The sequence below is a fragment of the Ambystoma mexicanum genome, chromosome 4p (genome assembly GCF_040938575.1).
Source record: "Ambystoma mexicanum isolate Mex_15411 chromosome 4p, UKY_AmexF1_1, whole genome shotgun sequence".
In the NCBI taxonomy this organism is placed as follows: Eukaryota; Metazoa; Chordata; class Amphibia; order Caudata; family Ambystomatidae; genus Ambystoma; species Ambystoma mexicanum.
The window spans coordinates 115545063-115568534 of record NC_090927.1 but is presented as its reverse complement, the minus strand read 5'-3'; positions in this window follow the sequence as shown (position 1 = coordinate 115568534).

The following is a 23472-nucleotide window of genomic DNA, read 5'->3' as shown; positions in this document are numbered from 1 at the left end:
AGCCAGGTGAAGTATGCATCTCTCACCCCATCTCAGCCAGGTGAAGTATGCACCCCCCCATCTCAGCCAGGTGAAGTATGCATCTCCCCCCATCTCAGCCAGGTGAAGTATGCATCTCCCCCCATCTCAGCCAGGTGAAGTATGCATCTCCCCCCCATCTCAGCCAGGTGAAGTATGCATCTCCCCCCCATCTCAGCCAGGTGAAGTATGCATCTCCCCCCATCTCAGCCAGGTGAAGTATGCATCTCCCCCCCATCTCAGCCAGGTGAAGTATGCATCTCCCCCCATCTCAGCCAGGTGAAGTATGCACCCCCCCCCATCTCAGCCAGGTGAAGTATTCATCTCCCCCCCATCTCCGCCAGGTGAGGTATGCATCTCTCCCCATCTCAGCCAGGTGAAGTATGCATCTCCCCCCCCCATCTCAGCCAGGTGAAGTATGCATCTCTCCCCCCATCTCAGCCAGGTGAAGTATGCATCCCCCCATCTCAGCCAGGTGAAGTATGCACCCCCCCATCTCAGCCAGGTGAAGTATGCATCCCCCCCATCTCAGCCAGGTGAAGTATGCATCTGCCCCCCATCTCAGCCAGGTGAAGTATGCATCTCCCCCCCATCTCAGCCAGGTGAAGTACGCATCTCCCCCCATCTCTCAGCCAGGTGAAGTATGCATCCCCCCCCATCTCAGCCAGGTGAAGTATGCATCTCCCCCCCATCTCAGCCAGGTGGAGTATGCATCTCCCCCCATCTCAGCCAGGTGAAGTATGCATCTCCCCCCCATCTCAGCCCGGTGAAGTATGCATCTCCCCCCATCTCAGCCAGGTGAAGTATGCATCTCTCCCCCCCATCTCAGCCAGGTGAAGTATGCACCCCCCCATCTCAGCCAGGTGAAGTATGCATCACCCCCCATCTCAGCCAGGTGAAGTATGCATCTCCCCCCCATCTCAGCCAGGTGAAGTATGCATCTCCCCCCCATCTCAGCCAGGTGAAGTATGCACCCCCCCCCATCTCAGCCAGGTGAAGTATGCATCTCCCCCCCATCTCAGCCAGGTGAAGTATGCATCTCCCCCGCCCCCCCATCTCAGCCAGGTGAAGTATGCATCTCCCCCCCATCTCAGCCAAGTGAGGTATGCATCTCCCCCCATCTCAGCCAGGTGAAGTATGCATCTGCCCCCCATCTCAGCCAGGTGAAGTATGCATCTCCCCCCCATCTCAGCCAGGTGAAGTATGCATCTCCCCCCCATCTCAGCCCGGTGAAGTATGCATCTCCCTCCCCATCTCAGCCAGGTGAAGTATGCATCTCCCCCCCATCTCAGCCAGGTGAAGTATGCATCTCCCCCCCATCTCAGCCAGGTGAAGTATGAATCTCTGCCACCCCCCCATCTCAGCCAGGTGAAGTATGCATCTCCCCCCCATCTCAGCCAGGTGAAGTATGCATCTCCCCCCATCTCAGCCAGGTGAAGTATGCATCTCCCCCCCATCTCAGCCCGGTGAAGTATGCATCTCCCTCCCATCTCAGCCAGGTGAAGTATGCATCTCCCCCCCCCATCTCAGCCAGGTGAAGTATGCATCTCTCCCCCCCATCTCAGCCAGGTGAAGAATGCAACTCTCCCCCCACCCATCTCAGCCAGGTGAAGTATGCATCTCTATCCCCCCCATCTCAGCCAGGTGAAGTATGCATCTCCCCCCCCCCATCTCAGCCAGGTGAAGTGTGCATCTCCCCCCCATCTCAGCCAGGTGAAGTATGCATCTCTCTCCCCCTATCTCAGCCAGGTGAAGTATGCATCTCCCCCCCCCATCTCAGCCAGGTGAAGTATGCATCTCTCCCCCCCTATCTCAGCCAGGTGAAGTATGCATCTCCCCCCGATCTCAGCCAGGTGAAGTATGCATCCCCCCCCCCCATCTCAGCCAGGTGAAGTATGCATCCCCCCCCCCATCTCAGCCAGGTGACATATGCATCTCTCCCCCCCCCCATCTCAGCCAGGTGAAGTATGCATCTCTCCCCCCCATCTCAGCCAGGTGAAGTATGCATCTCTCTCCCCCCATCTCAGCCAGGTGAATTATGCATCTCCCCCCATCTCAGCCAGGTGAAGTATGCATCTCCCCCCCCATCTCAGCCAGGTGAAGTATGCATCTCCCCCCCCATCTCAGCCAGGTGAAGTATGCACCCCCCCATCTCAGCCAGGTGATGTATGCATCCCCCCCATCTCGGCCAGGTGAAGTATGCACCCCCTCCCCCATCTCAGCCAGGTGAAGTATGCATCTCTCCACCCATCTCAGCCAGGTGAAGTATGCATCTCCCCCCCATCTCAGCCAGGTGAAGTATGCACCCCCCATCTCAGCCAGGTGATGTATGCATCTCCCCCCCCATCTCAGCCAGGTGAAGTATGCACCCCCCCCATCTCAGCCAGGTGAAGTTTGCATCTCCCCCCCACATCTCAGCCAGGTGAAGTATGCACTCCCCCCATCTCAGCCAGGTGATGTATGCATCTCCCCCCCATCTCAGCCAGGTGAAGTATGCACCCCCCCATCTCAGCCAGGTGAGGTTTGCATCTCCCCCCCCCCCACATCTCAGCCAGGTGAAGTATGCACCCCCCATCTCAGCCAGGTGATGTATGCATCTCCCCCCCCCATCTCAGCCAGGTGAAGTATGCACCCCCCCATCTCAGCCAGGTGAAGTATGCATCTCCCCCCCATCTCAGCCAGGTGAAGTATGCATCTCCCCCCCATCTCAGCCAGGTGAAGTATGCATCTCCCCCTCATCTCAGCCAGGTGAAGTATGCACCCCCCCCATCTCAGCCAGGTGAAGTATGCATCTCCCCCCATCTCAGCAAGGTGAAGTATGCATCTCCCCCCCCATCTCTAGCCAGGTGAAGTATGCATCCCCCCCCCCCATCTCAGCCAGGTGAAGTATGCACCCCCCGCCCCCATCTCAGCCAGGTGAAGTATGCATCTCCCCCCATCTCAGCCAGGTGAAGTATGCATCTACCCCGCCCCCATCTCAGCCAGGTGAAGTATGCATCCCCCCCCAATCTCAGCCAGGTGAGGTATGCATCTCCCCCCATCTCAGCCAGGTGAAGTATGCATCTCCCCCCCCCATCTCAGCCAGGTGAAGTATGCATCTCTCCCCCCATCTCAGCCAGGTGAAGTATGCATCCCCCCATCTCAGCCAGGTGAAGTATGCACCCCCCCATCTCTCAGCCAGGTGAAGTATGCATCCCCCCCATCTCAGCCAGGTGAAGTATGCATCTCCCCCCCATCTCAGCCAGCTGAAGTATGCATCTCTCCCCCATCTCAGCCAGGTGAAGTATGCATCTCTCACCCCATCTCAGCCAGGTGAAGTATGCACCCCCCCCCATCTCAGCCAGGTGAAGTATGCATCTCCCCCCATCTCAGCCAGGTGAAGTATGCATCTCCCCCCATCTCAGCCAGGTGAAGTATGCATCTCCCCCCCATCTCAGCCAGGTGAAGTATGCATCTCCCCCCCATCTCAGCCAGGTGAAGTATGCATCTCCCCCTCATCTCAGCCAGGTGAAGTATGCACCCCCCCCCCATCTCAGCCAGGTGAAGTATGCATCTCCCCCCATCTCAGCCAGGTGAAGTATGCATCTCCCCCCCATCTCAGCCAGGTGAAGTATGCATCTCCCCCCATCTCAGCCAGGTGAAGTATGCACCCCCCCCCATCTCAGCCAGGTGAAGTATTCATCTCCCCCCCATCTCCGCCAGGTGAGGTATGCATCTCTCCCCATCTCAGCCAGGTGAAGTATGCATCTCCCCCCCATCTCAGCCAGGTGAAGTATGCATCTCTCCCCCCATCTCAGCCAGGTGAAGTATGCATCCCCCCATCTCAGCCAGGTGAAGTATGCACCCCCCCATCTCAGCCAGGTGAAGTATGCATCCCCCCCATCTCAGCCAGGTGAAGTATGCATCTGCCCCCCATCTCAGCCAGGTGAAGTATGCATCTCCCCCCCATCTCAGCCAGGTGAAGTACGCATCTCCCCCCATCTCTCAGCCAGGTGAAGTATGCATCCCCCCCCATCTCAGCCAGGTGAAGTATGCATCTCCCCCCCATCTCAGCCAGGTGAAGTATGCATCTCCCCCCATCTCAGCCAGGTGAAGTATGCATCTCCCCCCCATCTCAGCCCGGTGAAGTATGCATCTCCCCCCATCTCAGCCAGGTGAAGTATGCATCTCTCCCCCCCATCTCAGCCAGGTGAAGTATGCACCCCCCATCTCAGCCAGGTGAAGTATGCATCACCCCCCATCTCAGCCAGGTGAAGTATGCATCTCCCCCCCCATCTCAGCCAGGTGAAGTATGCATCTCCCCCCCATCTCAGCCAGGTGAAGTATGCACCCCCCCCCCCATCTCAGCCAGGTGAAGTATGCATCTCCCCCCCATCTCAGCCAGGTGAAGTATGCATCTCCCCGCCCCCATCTCAGCCAGGTGAAGTATGCATCTCCCCCCCATCTCAGCCAAGTGAGGTATGCATCTCCCCCCATCTCAGCCAGGTGAAGTATGCATCTGCCCCCCATCTCAGCCAGGTGAAGTATGCATCTCCCCCCCATCTCAGCCAGGTGAAGTATGCATCTCCCCCCCATCTCAGCCCGGTGAAGTATGCATCTCCCTCCCCATCTCAGCCAGGTGAAGTATGCATCTCCCCCCCATCTCAGCCAGGTGAAGTATGCATCTCCCCCCCATCTCAGCCAGGTGAAGTATGCATCTCCCCCCATCTCAGCCAGGTGAAGTATGCATCTCCCCCCATCTCAGCCAGGTGAAGTATGCATCTCCCCCCCATCTCAGCCCGGTGAAGTATGCATCTCCCTCCCATCTCAGCCAGGTGAAGTATGCATCTCCCCCCCCCATCTCAGCCAGGTGAAGTATGCATCTCTCCCCCCCATCTCAGCCAGGTGTAGAATGCAACTCTCCCCCCACCCATCTCAGCCAGGTGAAGTATGCATCTCTATCCCCCCCATCTCAGCCAGGTGAAGTATGCATCTCCCCCCCCCCATCTCAGCCAGGTGAAGTGTGCATCTCCCCCCCATCTCAGCCAGGTGAAGTATGCATCTCTCTCCCCCTATCTCAGCCAGGTGAAGTATGCATCTCCCCCCCCCCCATCTCAGCCAGGTGAAGTATGCATCTCTCCCCCCCTATCTCAGCCAGGTGAAGTATGCATCTCCCCCCGATCTCAGCCAGGTGAAGTATGCATCCCCCCCCCCATCTCAGCCAGGTGAAGTATGCATCCCCCCCCATCTCAGCCAGGTGACGTATGCATCTCTCCCCCCCCCCCCATCTCAGCCAGGTGAAGTATGCATCTCTCCCCCCCATCTCAGCCAGGTGAAGTATGCATCTCTCTCCCCCCATCTCAGCCAGGTGAATTATGCATCTCCCCCCATCTCAGCCAGGTGAAGTATGCATCTCCCCCCCATCTCAGCCAGGTGAAGTATGCATCTCCCCCCCCCATCTCAGCCAGGTGAAGTATGCACCCCCCCATCTCAGCCAGGTGATGTATGCATCCCCCCCATCTCGGCCAGGTGAAGTATGCACCCCCTCCCCCATCTCAGCCAGGTGAAGTATGCATCTCTCCACCCATCTCAGCCAGGTGAAGTATGCATCTCCCCCCCATCTCAGCCAGGTGAAGTATGCACCCCCCCATCTCAGCCAGGTGATGTATGCATCTCCCCCCCCATCTCAGCCAGGTGAAGTATGCACCCCCCCCCCATCTCAGCCAGGTGAAGTTTGCATCTCCCCCCCACATCTCAGCCAGGTGAAGTATGCACTCCCCCCATCTCAGCCAGGTGATGTATGCATCTCCCCCCCATCTCAGCCAGGTGAAGTATGCACCCCCCCATCTCAGCCAGGTGAGGTTTGCATCTCCCCCCCCCACATCTCAGCCAGGTGAAGTATGCACCCCCCATCTCAGCCAGGTGATGTATGCATCTCCCCCCCCCATCTCAGCCAGGTGAAGTATGCACCCCCCCATCTCAGCCAGGTGAAGTATGCATCTCCCCCTCATCTCAGCCAGGTGAAGTATGCATCTCCCCCCCATCTCAGCCAGGTGAAGTATGCATCTCTCCCCCCCCATCTCAGCCAGGTGAAGTATGCATCTCCCCCATCTCAGCCGCCAGGTGAAGTATGCATCTCCCCCCATCTCAGCCAGGTGAAGTATGCATCTCCCCCCCATCTCAGCCAGGTGAAGTATGCACCCCCCCCCATCTCAGCCAGGTGATGTATGCATCTCCCCCCCATCTCAGCCCGGTGAAGTATGCACCCCCCCATCTCAGCCAGGTGAAGTATGCATCTCCCCCCCATCTCAGCAAGGTGAAGTATGCATCCCCCCCCCATCTCAGCCAGGTGAAGTATGCACCCCCCCCATCTCAGCCAGGTGATGTATGCATCTCCCCCCCCCATCTCAGCCAGGTGAAGTATGCATCCCCCCCACATCTCAGCCAGGTGAAGTATGCATCTCCCCCCCCCATCTCAGCCAGGTGAAGTATGCATCTCCCCCATCTCAGCCAGGTGAAGTATGCATCTCCCCCCATCTCAGCCAGGTGAAGTATGCATCTCCCCCCCCATCTCAGCCAGGTGAAGTATGCATCTCTCACCCCATCTCAGCCAGGTGAAGTATGCATATCCCCCGCCCCATCTCAGCCAGGTGAAGTATGCATCTCCCCCCATCTCAGCCTGGTGAAGTATGCATCTCCCCCCCATCTCAGCCAGGTGAAGTATGCACCCCCCCATCTCAGCCAGGTGATGTATGCATCTCCCCCCCATCTCAGCCAGGTGAAGTATGCACCCCCCCATCTCAGCCAGGTGAAGTATGCATCTCCCCCCATCTCAGCCAGGTGAAGTATGCATCTCCCCCCCATCTCAGCCAGGTGAAGTATGCATCTCTCTCCCCCCATCTCAGCCAGGTGAAGTATGCATCTCCCCCCCCCATCTCAGCCAGGTGAAGTATGCATCTCCCCCCCCCATCTCAGCCAGGTGAAGTATGCATCTCTCCCCCCCATCTCAGCCAGGTGAAGTATGCATCTCTCGCCCCCATCTCAGCCAGGTGAAGTGTGCATCTCTCCCCCCCATCTCAGCCAGGTGAAGTATGCATCTCCCCCCCATCTCAGCCAGGTGAAGTATACATCTCTCCCCCCCATCTCAGCCAGGTGAAGTATGCATCTTCCACCCCCCATCTCAGCCAGGTGAAGTATGCATCTCTCCCCCCCATCTCAGCCAGGTGAAGTATGCATCTCTACCCCCCATCTCAGCCAGGTGAAGTATGCATCTCTACCCAAATCACCTACCCACATTGCATTTCCATGAGCCTAACATGCGACTCACCAAGAAGCCAGGATCTTTGCCCTGCATGTCGCTCCGTGTAGCGTGGTATCGTGGAGTTCCGCAGGACCATTGAATCATGGGTTGATCCGGGGTATCAGGCACAGCAATGTGTGATGATCTTTTTTGAGTCACATACCATTTGCACATTGATTGAGTGGTACAGCTTACGGTTGCGGTGCGCTACCCCCATGGCATGTGGGACCACCAATTCCACATTGGTGCAGTCGATGGTGCCAATGCAACCAGGGATGCCGGCCAGTGAATGGAAACCAACTTTGGTGTTTGAGATCTCCTGGGCAGACCGTGGTAAGGAAATGTGGTCGCCTGTGTGCTTCAGGAGGGCATCAAGCACTTGGTTCAGCATACGTGAGAATAATGGTTGTGATATGCCATGCATGTGCCCCACTGTGTGCTGGTAGGTGCCTGTGGCCAGGAAGTGGAGCACAGATACTACCTTCAGTAGCGGTGGGATGCCGGTGCGTGATTCAATCAGGCTGACAATGTCGTCATGTATCATATCCACAATGGTGGTGATGGTGTCCCGTTCCAGACGGTGCAGGGTGTGGATCTGCTCATGGGTTAGGTTGAAAGGACTGGCTCTGATGCGAGGGATTGGGGGCTGCCTGCGTGGTGCCACTGGCTGCACTGGTGGGGCATGCTGGCCCTGCCTCGCCGTCCTTCTCCTCCTGCGTCTCCTCTGTGCTGCCTGTTGTTGTTGTTGTTGTTGCAGCAGTTCCACTGCAATCATGTCCTCCAGCCCCAGCATTGCTAGTAGTATTGGAATCATTGTGGAGTGTGACTGGGTGTGAGAAGGGATGGGGTGCGCTCCTTTTGTGATGGCCCAGTCTGTATTGCCTCCACCTGTGCTGATTGTGTGCACCTGTGGCAGTTGGGAACACTGCACATGGCCGTTTACGGGTGGTCCACGATGCCGGTAAGGTACTTTTCGGGCTTCGGTAGGGCGTTATTTGCATGTCCGCCTGACTTGTGATGATCCCCTGTTTGCGCCATGCCGGTATTGGCGGCATAGATGGTTGCGTGCCCGCACTCCTGGCGCTATTAGCGGCACCGTTAATTATGGTGCCGCTAATAGCGGGTTGGCGTGTCCTAATTGGCCGGCGCGGTAAGCGATGCCGGTAATCATTTACCAGCATCGTTATTCACTTACCGCCCGGGTCGTAATGAGGCCCCTCGTCCTTCGTTCACCTGTGTATAGAGGATTACCCATGCCAACAAAGCTAATCCGCGAGCACATGTTAAACATAATATATTCAAATACTGAAATGTGAACACTTGTTTAACTGCATTGCAAAAAGATGTTTGAGAAGGCTCAACGAGAAATCCGAAGACATACTGTTGCCATTGTAAATTGTTGGTGAATTTATTAATGGTAAACCCTAAATGTATAGATGTATGAACTCTGCATGAACCCTAGATCCGTGATGTATTAACTTGCAGGTGGGCTGGACATCATGTTTTGGACTGTATAAAAGGTGCGACTATTCTAATGTACAGTCCCACTCACTGAGCACACCGAACAGGGCTGGAGTTTGCTGTGTTGTACTGAGGGCCTGATAGCTATCTGTTGCTTTGTCCTTTGAAACTGTTCAGTATAGAATAAAGATCTTTGTATCTTTCTTTGTAACCCGCATTTGGTGTATTTCCTTTTGGGGTACTCAGCCTCGATATCTTCTTTTTGTTTTCACACGTCGACCAATTCTGCTGCAGCAAAACCTCCCTATCGCGGTTGTGACTGCATGGCCTGCGAGTTGAGTGCATGACTAAATCGCTTAGATGACAGCTATTGCTGTCAGTGTGACAGCGAGAGTGTGCATGAATGTGGCAATGCACATAATTGGCCCATTCGAATCCCTAGGCCCAATAAATACATGGCAAACCTCATGGACCAGGTCGAAATGGGTAGAGTGGACGGCAGTAGAAGGGGGAGTAACCACGGCATGTTCCTTGATAAAATATTCAATAGAGAGTTTGTCCCCAGAGAACTAGTCACAGACAACGGGGTCCAGTTGGTGACACAGGTGATGAATGCTTTTCTGTAGGCCCATAATATCTGCTTTAAGAGAATGGTCCTGTACTACCCAACCAAGAATGGTAGAACCCATGACGCTTTTCATCAAAGGACGCCTACGGCTGGCCCTTAAGTGCTCACTCGATTGGAGGTCCTAGAGCCTGACCCAGCGTTCCACCACAGGGGAAGAGCCCTTTCGATAAATGAGGGGATAGTAGACAGAGTGCCTCTGAATCCAGTGTGGACCCACAAGAACAGTGAGGTGAGAGAGGACCAGAAGAAGATCATAAAGTGGGTTAAGAGCAACCAGTTTCAATACAATGTTAGACATCCGGCCAAGGAGATTGTGAGCCTAGTTCATGGAAGCATTTTATAATGGCGCAATCCCATAGGAAAACGTTCCATGAATCAGGGCCTGTGTCTCCCCTGGAGATTCTGTTCTAGTGCGGGAGCCAGGGCTCACATCTAGAGGCTGGTCCAACTTCAGACTGGCACCAAGGGGGTATGCATGAGCATAATCAGTGGGGTGCTCAACAATGGCAGTATTGGTGCTGCAGAAACACAGTGAAGGTCTGTGCCGAGACGGACCATCCCAGGAGAACCAACCACAGGCCCCCACACCGCATCTGACTGGTACAAGCCCTGAAGGAGCTACAAGCACGGGGTCCAACCAAGAGTCCGACAGGGGTGCTGGAGGGATAGAAGACAGCCCCGCCATGCCAGGACAGATGCACAAGCAAATGTGGAAAGAAGATTGCATATATTACTGATGGCCCTTTTCTTTTCTTTCCCCGTCACAATTCCTCCCCTTTTGTATGTGCCTTCCCTTGTATGTTCTCCCTAGTTACTGTATCCAAACTCCTCCCATCATCTTATCTGTCCACCCCTCTTGTGCTGTGTGTGGTAGGGAGGTGTTGTACTCAACTGACGCGCAACCAACACCAGATGATCCAAGGATGAGTGACCTATGCACGTTCCGATGGTCGCCCCATTGGTCAACATGACTGGCGGCAGGCCAGTGGCCGAGAAGGGTGACCACAGCAGGGACAACTCAAGCAAACCCGTGGAACATATCTTTCCATTCTGACCACTTTTCTACACTACGCTTTAACCCACTCTGTTGAATAACTTTATCCACTGCCTGGCTCAGCATAGCCTATTTTCTTAAGCAGATAATGCCCAGATCTTGCTCAGGTTGGACCAGGGACTGGATAACAGAACCTGCTGTGATGGGCTTGAGGACACTGGGGAGTGGGCGAGTAACTACCTAACTTGATGGCGGGTTATGACCTTAGAATTGTGATAGCTCATGCTGACCTTCAGTAATAAGTGGCTTTCCACTCCCTGTTATTGGGGTACACCATGTTTTGACTCTGCACAGTGCCTGGCTCCCCAATAATATCTCTGCCAGCCCTTATCTTTTCCACTGGAAGGTCCCTTTTCCCAGTCTTCCTTCTGAGCCATGCAAACCAATGGCTACTGCTACTGCATCCACTGGTTCCTCTGCTTTGGGCTAATGCCCCTCTGTATAGTTGGGGCCTCTACAACACCTGCTCACCCAGACAGCTGATCCAGAACATGGCCGCTGGACTAGCTACTGAGGTTTGGTGCATAGTTTGCCTCATCTTAAAGCCTTCCACTGCATTTTTGGGGCAGGATGGAGTTTGCCATCTATGCTTCCATAGACTCAGGTCCCATTCCTTGCAAGAGAGACAATGCCATTGTGTACCAGCCCTCTGCCTTTGCTCAGCTCGCCTGCTCCTCTGTATATGTGCTGCTCCTTTCCACCAAGGGAAGACCTTGCTGTTTCTGTTCTAGCTCCATCACTGCAGAACACCCTCTTTCGTAATGTCAGGTTCATCACTGATCCTCTTGTCTTCTGGTGGTCATCACTGATGCTCTTGTCTTCTGGTGGTCATCACTGATGCTCTAATCTTCTGGTGGTCATCCCTGATGCTCTTGTCTTCTGGTGGTCATCACTGATGCTCTAATCCTCTGGTGGTCATCCCTGATGCTCTTGTCTTCTGGTGGTCATCACTGATGCTCTTGTCTTCTGGTGGCCACTGATCAGGTGTCATTTTTTCCCCTCCTGAAAAAACCTACCCTAGTTTGAAGATGTTGTTTCGAGCACCGAGAGACCTTGTGGCGCGCTTACGCTTGCAAACCAGACGCTGTGTCAAACCGAGCGGTTCATACACATTTGTGAAAATATAAGTTAAAACTGGGTGTTGCAAATCAGTACAGAAGGGGTTGAAAATATACATATTGTCATCCGCCACCACAGCCGCAATTTGCGGCTTCTTCCACATTGGAGACTGCAACCCGGACGAAAGGGTTTTTAGTCCTTCCTTTGTTTCTGGTCTGGGCCCAATGGCCGGACGCAGGGCTGCCGGGTGTTATCTTCTCCCTCAACCCGGAAGTCGCTGCGTTTCAACCCCATTGCTGATTTCGCTCCAGCGCTACTGGTTCCTTCGCTCTGCTTGGCCCCTCTTGAACCCTCCGCTTTGCCTCTGCTTACGAAGTGGATCTTGGTGCCTGCTAGTGTCGCTCTCCTAGCGATACTATTTTCCTGTCTTTTCTCCCTCCTCTGCCGCTTCTTTCGCGGTACCCTTTCTCCCTCCGCTTCCCTAGCAGTCGCTGCCTCTGCGGCGTGCGTTTTTCTTTTCTCCCTTCTCCTCCCTGGCCGCTCTCTCCCTCCGCGGCAGTAAGGTTCTCTTGCATTCTTTTCCCGCTGCCTTCCTCCTTTTCTGGGAACTGTTTGCTTCCTTTCTCTGGGCCGTGTTCCTCGGTCCACTCAGTACCTACTAGCCACCTTTTCACGCTTGCCTGCTCCTACTTCATTTAGGACTGTCCCGCCTTCCTACGGAGTACTTCACGACCCTTCAGCTATCGGTCTCATCTTCATTGGAATTTCTCTATACTCCACCGCACCTGCATTTTGGACTGTGCCTTCTCCAGCCTTGCCTGCGTGGATCTTCTTGACAGCAACGGTCACTCTGCATCCTCAAGGGTTTTTTCCCCGTGTGGGTTTTTCCCTTTTTTCGGCTTGGTTCCGGAAAAGGAGTCCCGGAACTGCTGTCCATTCAGCGGTCACTGTGGCTTCTTTCCGTGACAGGCAAGTGCCCCTAAAAAAGGAAAGAGACTACCTGAGTCGGTGAAACCTACAAGACACGGACAACTCGGGAAGTTCAGGTGAGGAGAGTGTGGAGGTACAGGGGAGAGATGTGGTTCGACAGCACAAACAGTCACAGATTGAAACGCCAAAGGTTATCAGAATGTCTGCTGAGGAACAAGTCCAGGAACTATGGAAGGCTTTCCAAGCAATGTCTCTGGAGTTACAGGGTGTTAAGACTGAGAGCGCCCTCCTTAAACAGATGGTAGCAGCCAGGGAAGTTTCCCACCCTCCAGAACTACCCCCCATGGCGCTTTCGTCTGGAAAGTTTGATGGTTCACCCAAGAGAGTAAGAGAGTTCTTAGAGGCCTGTGCCATCTACTTTACCTTCAGACCCCACATGTTTTCAACGGATCAGGCCAAGGTGGGGTCTCTGATCTCCAATATGACAGGGAACGCATTAACCTGGGCCACTCCCCTGGTGACAAGTGAAAATGCCATCCTGCAAGATTTCTCTGGGTTTCAGAGCCTACTGAAGCAGACCTTTGAACGTCCCGAATTATCTTTCACGGCCTGCAAAGATTTGCTTGACGTAAGACAAGGTTCTCTAGATGTACTGTCTTACATCTCCTCCTTCAAGACGCTGGCAGCAGGTACCGGGTGGCCCGAACAGGCGCAGTATGCTGTTTTCAGGAGGGGTTTGAGAGAAGAGATCAAGGATGAGTTGGCCAGATCTCCCCGCTCTCCCACTTTTTCAGATCTACTGGCAGCTGCTCTCCACATCGAGCACCGTCTCCAAGAGAGAAGGTCTGAACGCCGAAAACAAAGAGGATCTGGAATTCCAGTGGACCCCCCTTCACACTCATCCTCTGGGCGCTCCTCTTCTAACCCTGCCGACGAACCGATGCAGATCGGCGCCACAAGAGCACCCCTGTCATCTGCAGAAAGAAGACGAAGAAGAGAGAAGGGACTGTGTGCATACTGCGGTTCCAATCAACACGTCCTAAAAGACTGCTCGGAATTACCAGAGAAGAAGGCGGGAAACGATTACCTTCGGCGCCAATAGGGACCAGTGTCCGGGGGAATTCAGAAATTTTTCATCGTCCCTACGTTACTCTATCTGTGTCAGCATCAGATTCCCTAGATGATTCCAGACTGATGGTAATATCGGTTAGCCTTAACATCAAGGGTAAATCTGTAGAAACCATGGCCTTACTGGATTGCGGAGCGGCCGGAAACTTCGTGGACACTCTATGGGCAGATAAGATAAAACTGACCCGGATAGCCCGGAAGGAGGGTCAGAAAGTGGAAGGAGTTGACGGTACCCCTTTATCCTCCGGGCTCATTACTCATACCACCGAGCAACTGTCTTTAGTCATCAACAGACACACGGAGGTCCTTCAATTCGACATCACCCGGGCTGCTAATTTTCCCATAATCTTAAGAATCCCGTGGCTTCGCAGGCACAATCCCCACATCAACTGGACCGAGAACCAACTGAGTTTCTGTTCCTCATATTGTGCTGCCAACTGTCTTCCGTCAGAAGCTAGGAAAGATCCACAGTCTGTCAGGATTCTCTCGAACGATCATGTGGGGATTCACACTCTCCCTAATTTTTGTGCAGAATTTACGCAAGTATTCCAAGAGAGCCTTCAAGCCCGACTACCACCTCACCGGCCAGAAGACTGCTCAATTGATCTCAAACCCAATGCTCTGGTTCCATCTGGGCGAATGTTCTCCCTTACCGAGTCAGAAAAGAGGGTACTAAGGAACTATCTTGATACTAATTTGGAGAATGGGCTGATCCAACCTTTGAAGTCTCCCGCCGGAGCCTCCTTATTCTTCATCAAAAAGAAGGACAGCACCGACCTCAGACCCTGCATAGATTACAGGGGTCTTAATAAGGTGACCGTCAGAGATCGATATCTTATGCCGCTCATAACCGACATCATCGAGGCGGTGCAAGGAGCTCGGGTATTCACCAAGTTGGATCTCAGGAACGCATATCATTTGCTCCGCATCGCCGAAGGGGACGAATGGAAAACAGCTTTTCGCACCCCTTACGGTCTCTATGAGTGTAGAGTTATGCCATTCGGATTGGTGAATGCTCCAGCAGCTTTTCAGAGATTCATGGATAGGATGTTCTCAGATCTGCTTTCAGTCTCAGTCATAATCTACCTTGACGACATCCTTGTATTCTCCTCTACCATGAAGGAACACGTGAAACACGTTACTCAGGTATTGTCTCGTCTCCAGGAGAATCAGCTGCTGGTCAAAGCTGAAAAATGCAGGTTTGCGGTTTCTTCGGTGCACTATCTAGGATTCATCCTTTCCGAAGAAGGGGTTGCTATGGATCAGACCAAGGTTGAAGCTATTCTCGACTGGCCGGCACCTACCTCCATACGAGAGGTACAAAGATTCCTGGGCCTAGCTAACTACTACCGAAGGTTCATCTCTAACCTTTCTGAAGTGGTGTATCCTATTACACGACTGCTCAAGAAAGAGGCATTCCCGTTTTCCTGGTCAGACGAGGCCAGAAAGAGTTTCAGTCATCTTAAAAGTCTTTTCTGCTCAGCTCCAATTCTGCTACATCCAGATCAGACACGACCATTTATTCTGGAAACGGACGCTTCAGCAGTTGCGGTAGGAGCCGTTCTTCTTCAGGCCATGCAGGGTGTGGAACATCCAGTGGCCTATTTGTCAAAAACTCTTTCTCCCAGCCAACTCAATTACTCTGTGCTGGAAAAGGAACTGCTGGCCATGAAACTTGCCTGTGAAGAGTGGCGTCATCTGCTATTGGGGGCCAGACATCAATTCCTGATCAGAACTGATCACAAGAATCTCAAGGTTCTTCAAGAGATGGAGTGTTCAAATTCCAGACAGGCCAGGTGGGCTCATCTTTTTGCACAGTTCGAATTCCAGGTCACATATATCCCTGGACCCCAGAATAGTTAGGCAGATGCTTTGTCCCGCAAAGACTCCATTAAAGAGCACACAGCGATCAGGACGGAGTCCATGTTTCACCGTAATCAGATTCTGGCTTGCATCGGATCTTTCCTTCAAGATGTCAAGACGGCCCTAGTTCAGGAAGGACCTCGACTGTCCTTACGCTCCACTTCCCCCTTTCAACAAAAAGGAGACTGGCTTTTCTACAAGAGAAGATTGTACATCCCTAAGGGTCCTCTACGCACTAAGATCTTGAAGTGGAGCCATGATTCTCGCTCGGCCGGTCATAGAGGAGCTGATAACACTCTTGAGCTCCTTTCCAGAACTTTTCTGTGGCTCAACGCGAAGAAGGAGACCTACGAATATGTTAAAGCCTGTCCGATTTGTGCCAGAGCCAAATATTGCCTGGGTAAACCTTTAGGTCTGTTGACTCAAGTCGAACTGCCTGCTCGTCCTTGGGGACTAATCTCCACCGATTTCATAGTCGATCTGCCAGTCTCTGAGTCCTGCACTTGTATCATGGTTACGGTGGATGCTTTCTCCAAACTGGCTCATTTCTCCCCTCTTCCAGGTCTACCCACTGCGGCCAAAATGGCAGAAGTTTTTTCTCGAGACATCTTTAAGCTGCATGGTCTACCCGATAAGATAATTTCTGATCGGGGAAGCCAGTATATCTCGAAGTTTTGGACGGCATTGTGCAACCGGTTCGGCATTGAGAGGGCTCTGTCTTCGGGTTTTCACCCAGAATCCAATGGTCAGACGGAACGACTCAACACTACACTTGAACAATACTTACGGTGCTACATCACCCAACACAAAGACAACTGGGTCTCTTTGCTTCCTACTGCTGAGTTCTCGTATAACAACACCAGGCACTCTGCCACCGGACTCTCTCCTTTTTTCTGTACTTTTGGGGTCCATCCCCGTTCAGTGTTTCCAGAGGTTCCCGGGTACACCAATTCCCCAGCTGCAGAGGAAGTCCTAGGAAACATCAAGGAGGCTCAAGCTTCTGCTATCCGGAGTTTGGAGGCTAGCAGAAAACGGTCAAAATCCAGCGCAGATCGACACCGCAAGGATTGTCGGCTTGGGAGCCTGGTGATCAGGTGTGGCTATCTACCCGGTTTCTGCCCAGATGGACACGGCCTTCTAAACTATCCCCTCGATTTCTAGGACCTTTCCTCATTCTTTCCAAGGTTAATCCGGTTGTGTATCGCCTCCGGCTCCCTTTCTCTCTTCGCCGTATTCACCCTGTTTTTCATGCTTCTCTTCTCAAACCTTACTATCCTGATCTGCACCTTCGGCCCATCCCAAAGTCTGCTCCAACTCAGTCCCCGGAGTCAGAGGAGTATGAGGTATCTTGTATCCGCGATTCCAGGTTTTATCGCGGACGTCTGGAATACCTCTTGTCCTGGAAGGGATACCCTGAGTCGGAGGACTCATGGGAACCGGCTTCACATGTTCATGCTCCGAGATTGTTAGCCCTGTTTCACCGCCGTCACCCAGGGAAACCCGGGGCGGTTAGGTGGAGCGGAGGGCATACTGTCATCCGCCACCACAGCCGCAATTGGCGGCTTCTTCCACGTTGGAGAATGCAACCCGGACGAAAGGGTTTTTAGTCCTTCCTTTGTTTCTGGTCTGGGCCCATTGGCCGGACGCAGGGCTGCCGGGTGTTATCTTCTCCCTCAACCCGGAAGTCGCTGCGTTTCAACACCCTTGCTGATTTCGCTCCAGCGCTACTGGTTCCTTCGCTCTGCTTGGCCCCTCTTGATCCCTCCGCTTTGCCTCTGCTTACGAAGTGGATCTTGGTGCCTGCTAGTGTCGCTCTCCTAGCGATACTATTTTCCTGCCTTTTCTCCCTCCTCTGCCGCTTCTTTCGCGGTACCCTTTCTCCCTCCGCTTCCCTAGCAGTCGCTGCCTCTGCGCGTGCGTTTTTCTTTTCTCCCTTCTCCTCCCTGGCCGCTCTCTCCCTCCGCGGCAGTAAGGTTCTCTTGCATTCTTTTCCCGCTGCCTTCCTCCTTTTCTGGGAACTGTTTGCTTCCTTTCTCTGGGCCGTGTTCCTCGGTCCACTCAGTACCTACTAGCCACCTTTTCACGCTTGCCTGCTCCTACTTCATTTAGGACTGTCCCACCTTCCTACGGAGTACTTCACGACCCTTCAGCTACCGGTCTCATCTTCGTTGGAATTTCTCTATACTCCACCACACCTGCATTTTGGACTGTGCCTTCTCCAGCCTTGCCTGCGTGGATCTTCTTGACAGCAACGGTCACTCTGCATCCTCAAGGGTTTTTTCCCCGTGTGGGTTTTTCCCTTTTTTCGGGTTGGTTCCGGAAAAGGAGTCCCGGAACTGCTGTCCATTCAGCGGTCACTGTGGCTTCTTTCCGTGACAGGCAAGTGCCCCTAAAAAAGGAAAGAGACTACCTGAGTCGGCGAAACCTACAAGACACGGACAACTCGGGAAGTTCAGGTGAGAAGAGTGTGGAGGTACAGGGGAGAGACGTGGTTCGACAGCACGAAAAGTCACACATATTCAGGAAAAAGCCTGTTTCCCTGTAAGTCTCATGGGAGGGTAAGGGCCTCTGGACAAGCCAGTCTTGGGCAAGCAAGCACACACCTGGCAGCAATTGATATCTGCAGGGGAGCCTAGAATACCAGGTGCGACGCCATGGTTAATGCAGAAAGAGTGATGCACTGAAAAGCAATGATCAAATAATGCGTGCTGAAAATGATGAAATCAGGAGCTCAGAAAATAAAGGAATGAAAACGCCAAAGATGAAATAGGCGTGCGTAGTCCTGTGCTTAGAGCGCGTGCCTTATGGTGCAGGAGCAGCATGGTGATATCAGAGCTGGAGGTACCCTTGCCACTCGGCTGCTGCTGGGTACAGGCAACCGCCCTTGGTCAATATTTCACTCCTGAGCTGTGAATGAGTGCTGTGTTTGAGGTGCAGGACCTGCTGGACACAATCACAGTGGTGGCACTGGTTCGTACTATGTCCTTGTGATCACAGTTTTGGCTACAGGGAGGGAGCAGCCCTGCTAGGTTCTACCTGAGACCCCTCTTTGTCTTCTCCTCCAGAGGAATTCGGGGTATAATTCTCACGCTTAAATCCTAAACAATCATATACATTACCCACCAAAAGGATGCCTGCTCATTTTCTGATGAGATTTGGAACTCATGCTTGCTTCGATTCATTCATTCCTGAAACCTGGCTTAGTGGAGGAGAGCTGGACCCTGACGACCTCCATGAAAGGGTGCTAGACGCCTGAAATGCGGGGATACAGGGTTCAAGAGCGAGGCTGCTAAGGGGGGTACTAAGTTAAGAGATGGGTACCTCCTGTGGTTCCAAGGCAAGGAGGAGTAGGTGCACCATGGCTAACAAGAGCAAACGATGGTCCATGTGGGGTGCCAGGGTACAGGCAGATGTGTTCCTGTGGACATGGTAGAGCAGCGATGAGGGGCGGGCTGTTCCATAGAGCTCCCTAGATGGGATCACTGGGAGTGTGGCGGCAACAGTAAACATGGCCGCTTTTACCTTCCCTACACAGTGTAGTGAGTTATTTGCTTTATGGAGTAGTTTGTAAAAACTTCATTTGGCAAACACTGCACAACTATGAGTTGGAACATCTGCCGAGAAATCTAAAGTATTTACCAAAATATGTAGGTAACCTTTTTTTACCCCTATAATTGAAACTTTTTTATCCCTCTATTTTTGGGCCAATTAGAGACATGGGAGTGCCAAATGGGTGAGCGTCTCATGTCATGTATGTTAATCATTGTTTACACTGCACCAGATCCCCACGGCAGTAGTCTCGGGGCGGCTGGGGTTGCCCAAGAGTGGGTGCATTGTTCCCCCCGACCTTAGTCTGCTGAAGGAAAAGGAAGCAGGTAAAAACAAGAGGGTGAACGACAGATGCCAGCGCCACCCTGTATGTCACCTGCAGGAGACCCACAAGGGCCCATCCTATCACCAGTCATCTTCAATCCCTGCATGGAACCAATTGGGGAGCTGCTTATTAACCTTGAGCCCAAGATCCAATAATATGCTCACAGCCTAGCCCTACCTAAACGTGTCAGCCAGTCTGTCCCATGGGTATGTCCAGCCCTCACGCAGGGATGTAAATCCTTTTTTTACACATAAACAAAATCAAACATGAGATCCTTTGAAATACTGCCTGCAGAATTCTGGAGAGATCACATTTACAGCAGGAGTGTACCACCCTGGCAGTGGCAGACTCGTCATGTAACCCATGCAGTTATTCTAATGACAGCATACACCAGGGGTCTGCAACCTTTGGCTCTGCAGATGTTGCACACTACAATTCCCATGATATCTGGCTGCCGACTATGCTGGTTTGATATGATGGGAGTTGTAGTCCAAACTATCTGGAGAGCCTTTGTTTCTCTGAGCATGCGCTCTAGCCAGCCACTGTGATGCAGTGAACAATGTACATTAACCACATGGATTTGGAGGAGAGAAGGGGGTCCACCTTTCCTGGGTCCACGCGAGATTTGAACGCCCTAAATATGGTGTTATAGCAAAAACAGCAGTAATTCATCTGCCTTTACCCACAATACTCATTGGAAGTAATAAGTACTTTACACTGTACAGTAGTGGGTAAATAAATCTTGTGGGGTAAATACTTCATAATAATTGTTTGAAATACTGCCTACATTTTGATGCATTCCGCATAGTTTTACTTTTTTTGCCCTCTTCCTTCCAAATCTGAGAGGTGTTCCTGCGTATCCCCTTCACTTTCGGGCCAACATGGTACAGGAGAGTCACACATGGGGCGGGAGTGTCCGCATGCATGAACACAGAGGTGCACAATGCACACCCCAGTGGCACTAAATGACTCCCCAGGAAACCAGATGCAGTCACAATAAGTACCACAGTCAGTAGCCTGCTGAGAATACTGCACTGCTCGCCGTCCCCCACCCCCCTCTCTTCGGCGGGAGCACTGCAGTGGGGCGTGCATCTCGGTGGGAGGCAGGAGAGGAGGAACACCCACATCATTTAAGACACGGAGCCAGAGTTACATGCCAATGCACTTTTGTGCTTTTGCTGGTTTATTTCATCTCTCGGTACAAGAAGCGGCGCCGATCAACTGTTTCAAACGAGAATCAAAACAGACACAGCAATCTGCACGCTGTGGTGTCCTCCATGGATGAAAGTGAAAGCAGCAGCGCCCTCTGCTATGCTGTCCTGGTTGCCAAACTGTTCCTGTCCTGGTGTTTGTGTTCTGCGCCCTGATGCTTGCAGGCTTTGGCGCAATATAAATGAGAACAAAATAAACACAATCAGCCTATCAGGAGCCACAAATCTGCCCCAGACTTAGCCTCTTCTAGAAAATGACACTGTATGACAGAGGCGTAGCCAGGATTGTCTAACAAGTGAGTCCTGAAGCTAATGTAGTTGAGCCCGCTGCAGTGACATTAACATCTGTAAATGCCCACCCCGTGCTGCTGAGTCAGCATTTACAGATTTTGGGTGGGCCCTGCCTGCTCAGGCCCTACCCTGTCTACGCCTCTGCTGTGTAAGCGCCACGATTTATATAGAAAGTACGATTTGTCCTTTGAGAATCAGAATAAGGGAACACATGTCATCAATTAACAGCCAGGACCCAAGATTCCCTCTGGCAGAAGAATCACCAATTGGAACACAAGATTGACGTAAGGGTTGCAGGCCTGAGAAGAATGTCATTGAGTAAAAGAGGGGGCAACAAAGAAAGACTCCTGCGGCAAATGGAGGCCAGAATAATGTTTCACAGCACCTGAAACTGGCTTGCATTTTGACCATGATCTGAGTGCATTTCTCTTAAATAACTTTTGAAAATAGGTTCTACCATGTGACTCTAGGAACTGCTCAAGTTCACTTTGTTCATTAATAGGTACTCTCTGTGATGCACATGTTTTGGGGAGCTTGGTATAATTATCTGAAGGGAATGTGAATAAGAGTGCACTAATTAACTAATGTACACGATACAACATATGATATGATATGACATTTATAACGCGCCTATACACAAGTGTTTTAAGGCGCGGGGGGCAAGGGAGGGGGAACAGAGGGAGAACAGACAACGATCTTACTAGGCCAGGTGACATTGAGATCGCGCAAGTGCGGGGGGGGGGAAGTGCGGGGAGAAAAGTGGAATGGGGCAGTGCAGTACATAAGATAACCGTAAAAAATAAATAAAATGAAATAAATAAGACAATAGATAAAAGTGCAGCCAGCTGGTGGCAAGTGCAAGGGCAGACCTCAGGTGTCAAGTGCTGTAGGGATACAGAAACAGTCCCCGAGTGCAGGGTTGCCAGGGGGGCAGTGCAGATGTGCAACGGGCAGGGAGGGGACCTGGGCCGGAGATCAGAGGGTAACCAGGTAAAGCAGTGCAGTTTCAGCCAGGAGATCAGCAAGGGAGTAGAGGAGAGAAAGCAGAAGCAAAGAGGAAGGTCTTGAGGTGCTTCAGTGTAAATATGTAAATATGATTCTCATTGATCGGTAAAGTTGGTACAAATATGTGGAGAGAGAAATGTGAATTGAGTGTTTTATCTAATGTTCATGAGGGATCATCTTACGTTTGGTAATATGAAATCATTCTCAGATCCAATGGAATTAGAACCAGGAGATCTGGTAGAAGAGTGTTCGTAACAGGAGAAACAATTGTAATTAACATGCTCTTATTAAGTTTAGGACTATTTGTTTGAATTCAACATGATGTTTAAGCCCACAATAGACAACTAGCATCTAGATTAGGACTCTGATATTCCATATAAACATTAGTTTACAAAGGGCAACTTACAAATTTAACAAGAAAAAGCGAACTCAAATGGGAAACAAGTTTCAGAAGTTGAAGTGGATCACAGCAACCCTGCGTTTGTGGTACGATCGAGCGGGGGGTGGGGCCTAAGGCTTGGGAGAACATATAAAAAGCATTCAAGATGGCGGCCGCGATTCCTACAGGGATCGCGGCCACTAGGGGGTCTTAGCTCCGTGCAGTTCGGTAAGTCGAACGGGAACGTTACTGATAATCAAGGAGGGCAATTTAAAGTGCTTTCATTTTGGCACCAGAATGTTGGGACAGCTGGATCAATCACATTCAGTGTGATTCTTATGGAGGTACTGGGATGATGGGGCCCAACACTGAAGGATGCATTTAAGATATCACTCATGAACTAGATGGGGTGCTGACACTTGCTTACAATACAGATGATGTAGAGTGTGAGGGTGAGGAGAATCTGAATCATACGATAACCAGCAATTCAACGCTATGTATGTTGGCTACAGTTTGATCAGGGTATTCTCGGCACTTTGTCATATCATTCTCATATTTTGAGTGGGGAATAGCCAGTTTCTTTTTGTATAATTACATGGACTTCATTATGATTTAAGTCAAATATGTGCAATTGGTAATATTTAATTCAACAGAGGAACGAGGGATTAACCCGGGACTGGCAAATTTGGAAACTCAATCGATTCTATTGCAGGAGGAAGCTGTGTAACATTGTCGGGTGAGTAATGCATTCACAATATGACTGGTGAGAAATGAAGCATTTAGTTGCTCACAGATATGTTCAGATAGGACATGGGGAAGTAGTGTAAGTATACACCAAAGGTCATGACAGGCAAATCAAGGATAAGCGGGTCTGAGATTAGGTCAACTGCAACCAATTTAATAAATTGCTATTATTCACTTTGCTAATTAGACAATGTAGATTATTGATGTTAAGATGGAAACATCTTTGCTTATATTAGGATGACAGATCGGATACTAACATTATATATATATTATACTGGCTATATCTGCTTCAATAGAAACAGAGTGATTAGGATGTTGTTATGATGTATTTTTTTTACATCATGATTTTTCCAATATTTCTTTAACAAAGTTTTCTTGTGTTTTTTGTTTCTTGATTTTTTGACACTGTGTGCAGCCAGTGAATGAAGCATGCTATTGGGTTTCGCTAATCTGCCCCGGATTTAACGCTTTCTAGTCAAGTCTGAAAAATAACACTGTGTGCAGCCAGTGAAAGATGCAGGCTATCGGGAACCACCAATCTGCCCCGG